Source organism: Ischnura elegans, chromosome 12, assembly GCF_921293095.1.
Source record: "Ischnura elegans chromosome 12, ioIscEleg1.1, whole genome shotgun sequence".
NCBI lineage: Eukaryota > Metazoa > Arthropoda > Insecta > Odonata > Coenagrionidae > Ischnura > Ischnura elegans.
Genome location: NC_060257.1, coordinates 48,484,935 through 48,488,830, shown reverse-complemented (window position 1 = coordinate 48,488,830; position 3,896 = coordinate 48,484,935). Strand labels below are relative to the sequence as shown.

At 38.0% G+C, this 3,896-nt stretch overlaps 1 non-coding gene across 1 annotated transcript; it reads left to right on the top strand.

Annotated features, from left to right (window-relative positions):
• The first annotated feature begins 2,410 nt into the window (after positions 1-2,410).
• Positions 2,411-2,482, top strand: Trnad-guc. Its single transcript has one exon. It is a non-coding gene; the product is annotated as a tRNA-Asp (tRNA).
• The last annotated feature ends 1,414 nt before the right edge of the window (positions 2,483-3,896 follow it).

Genomic DNA, 3,896 nt, shown 5'->3' with positions numbered 1-3,896 from the left:
AAGATTGTAATAACAAAATCTGATATCACGTGACGGGCCTATTTTGATAACTAACGCGATAACGTTTATTTTCATGTCGTTTGTTTCAATTTGTAGTTTCATTTCCATGGAACATAATGCTGAAGTAGAAAGAAAAGTGTCAGGGTTTCAATAAAATCCATTTATGAGGAATAAATTCGCTAATCTTTTTCATTGCCCATAATCATACTAAAGTTGAACTTTCAATGTTGGCTTCGGTTTTAGGTATCTGCTCAGTAGTATAGTGTTCTTTCATGTGTTTACTCTGATGTGTCTTCTAGTTAGTTTTCGAGAACGTAAAATTTAAAAATTACTCGGTGGATTCCACTTCTTGAGATATTACGAAGATTCCTTAGATTTTAATAACTAAGCCATCATCGGAAAAAGTATTAACATCCTGTTTAATATTTTGAAACCTGCCGCGTGAACGGTGGTGAATTATACATGAATTGCAATGAGAAAAAATTTAAATTTGATTGTCCTCCTGGCGGAGTTGCTTCCCGCATAAAAATTTTGCACGGAAAGCCAAAGGTCCGTAGTTCGTTTCCCTGTCCAGAGGAATTTTTTCTAATAGCAATTCATGTATATCACCATCCTGGTATTTCAAATGAGCTTATTGAGTGTGGTATTCGCAACAAGTTTCATTTGCTCACTAATTCAACACCATCTTAGCGTGGGTTGTGCAATGACTTTTTTTAATTTCCCAGAATGAGACTGAAGGTTAGGTTTCAATGCTGGTCCCATATTATGGATATCTACATCAACATACTACCCCGCTAGTCGCCTCAATGTGGCGTGTGGCGGGGGTGTTGGGACACCAGCCGCTTACACATAAAAAGAGAATGGTCTAACGAAATTACGCCTAGAATTTATTAAAGCCTTTCGGCAAAATGTCTCTATTAATACATCGTTTCTGTCAGACTTGGCAGTGAATATTGCGCTGCCACTTTAAGCGCTCTTGTATATATTTACTCTTTACGCACAAATGAGGTGAGAAATCTGAGTTCATACTCGCGTTCGATCGTCTAAATTTTACCTTCGTCCCGGGCATTTTTGGATGAGCTCCCTTCCGCAATTTCCCTTTCATTTTATACCCTCCGGGAGAGACCTGCCAGCGCATCACTTGCCACGGGAGTGCGCCGTAACTCGGAGAACGCCGACGAGTGTGTTGTATATGGTTTGGGGTATATGGGGGCGGAGGTGGGTTAGCTAGTAGAATGGGTTGGTGACGTGACAAAAGCGGGTGGAAGAACATACATCTTATTGCCTTGAGGAAGAAGATTCTGATGGGAATGGAACGTCGGGAGAGAGAAAGGTGAAAGTTACCACGCGCGCTTTTGTCGGCTGTCTTCTTCACCTTGTGTATAAGAATCGGGAGCCTGGCTGCTTCCTCCTTCTTCTTGATTGGGTTTATAATTTATTCTCACCGTAATTTAATGGCTCGCCGAAAGCATAAATTCTTTAAATCCGAGACGTGATACTCCGTTCCGATGATTTTGAAACTCCTATTTAAGTTGTTATAATCATGTTTACCATCCGTTTTAACCTCCTCACATTCCTCCCCGTGGCAATTCAATTTATCCCGTCAAAAGAGTCGGTTGAATGGGTAAAGTGATGGTAAGAAAAATCTAGATGAAATAAGGAAGGAGGTTGGGTGGCAATATATTATTATAAGAATCCTGCTAGCCTGCTGTGATGTGTGACTGTCTTAAGGATCATGAAAGGTTGGATGAGTTGGTTGTTTGGGTGTTTGTGTAAAATCTCCACTATTGGATTATGCACTGTATGCCTCCAAGTATGCCTCCGTTAGTTCGAATCTGATGCGGGAATCTATTTCTTCATATCGCCGTACGCTACGGTAATATAGCATAGCTTATATCGCCTGTGTGATTTCGTTTTTCGAATCATGCCCTCAATTAGCGTTCGCTTCACTAATTTTTAATGTGATCGGAAAGAAATTTGAGCCTAAGCACGTATAGATTAGCTATTTCCTACCTGATATTCGTTTCTATCCAGCAACATAACGATATCAAATATGGAACGAAATCCGGTCCCTGATGCAGTATGATTGTCCTTCTGATGGAGTTGTTTTCTGCTCAAAAAACGCTTCATGACGGTCATAACCACGTGCCTATCCTTTATCTCCCGGCCCGTTTAAGGAACATATCGTTACGTGTGTGCGTTCAAAGGTTTGCACCTGGAGAGGAAATTATTTCCTTGACACTTCACTTTTCGTTCTTTTTATTTTGCTTTTTGAAGTGAAAACTTCTTTAGCGGCGTTAAGCACTTTTGCGGGATGGGGAAAAAGCATAGAATTCGCGTGAGCGTCACCGACCCGACACCGCGATCGCTACAGCGAGATATACATTTCCGTCTTAAAGTTCGTAACACATCCTCGGTAGTATAGTGGTCAGTATCCCCGCCTGTCACGCGGGAGACTGGGGTTCGATTCCCCGCCGGGGAGGTTTTTTTTCTCAATCTCATACAATTTAAAAAATTTTAACGTGCAGAAGAGTGTACACGATATAAAAATACAGGTCAGTACAATTTAAGGCAGTTTCTTTTATGTGCATAGTGTTGTTATAGGTTTAAAGCATATTACATTATATACAATTATAGGTTTAAAGCATATTAAATAAAAGAAATAAAAGCATATTATATTTTAATATATAAATAGTATTACTTTCTATTCATACACATCGTATTTTTAATATATATTTAATAATGAACAGTTTGCTGAAAAAAATAATTTCAATTTTTGTTGAAAAATGAGTATTACTGGAAAAATTAGTTCTTTAATAATATTAAATCTATATAAAAAATAAATGGATAATAATTATTTCAGTTTTCACTTCTGTCGGCCAGTCCCACGACTGCCCCGTTTTTTTTATTTGCTCTTTTTCGTCTTAACCTGTCTTTCTCCGATGTGCAAAACTAATCACAGCAAATTTAGCTGACAGGAATACATTCTTTTTCTGAGTTTTCCATGGATAGGATATATCTCATTGGTTCGCAACGTGCTCGTCGATGGTCATTCGATCAAACTTAGAAAGAAAGACCGCCTTTAGAAATGTTGTAGATGTGTGCAATGGGCACGTTCACACTATTTTTTATTTCATGTTTATAAAAGAGTTTGGAAATGTACAAAAAATTATAGTTGAATTGAGCGATACAGTTTTTTATCAAATAAAACTATAGCTATAACTGCAGCAGCTAATTAATCACTAATTGTAAGATTTTCCAAGGAAACTGAAAACAGCTTTGGCGCGTCATTTTTTAGGGAATTTTTGTCATGCTTGCATGTCTGTTTCCAAACAACAGCGAATATGAATGTCATTAAACATCCTTGTAATTGATTTCCTACCATTTTTGATTATTTTTCTCATATTCAAGTTCTTACCTCGAGAAACGTGATTTTACGATTTTGTCCAACTTTATTCGATTTCAACCCCCTATGTGTCAACTCAATAAACTCCAAAAAAACTGTATTAGATCAGAAAACTCTATGATATAACGAAGGATGATTTTAATATATTTTATTGGAAGTAGCTTATTATTTGTGTGCTCCCAGTGAATGTGAAAATTTTAAAAAATCTGTTATTTACACATAGTTTGAAGTTCGTCATGAAAAAATACATGGCTTAACCGGGATTCGAACCCAGATAATCGGGAAATCCAGATAATCCGGGTTAGATTCCCGGCTAAGCCGCATATTTTTTCATGGCAAACTTCACCCTTGATGCATAAAATCCGTGCGCGTGACTGCGTACAAAGTCACTTCTTTCATATAAATAATCGGATTAATTTTCTGTGGTGGGCTTCCACAGACCGTTTGTTCCTCGCATGGCGTTCCGAATACGAACGGATCCCGGTTCAGC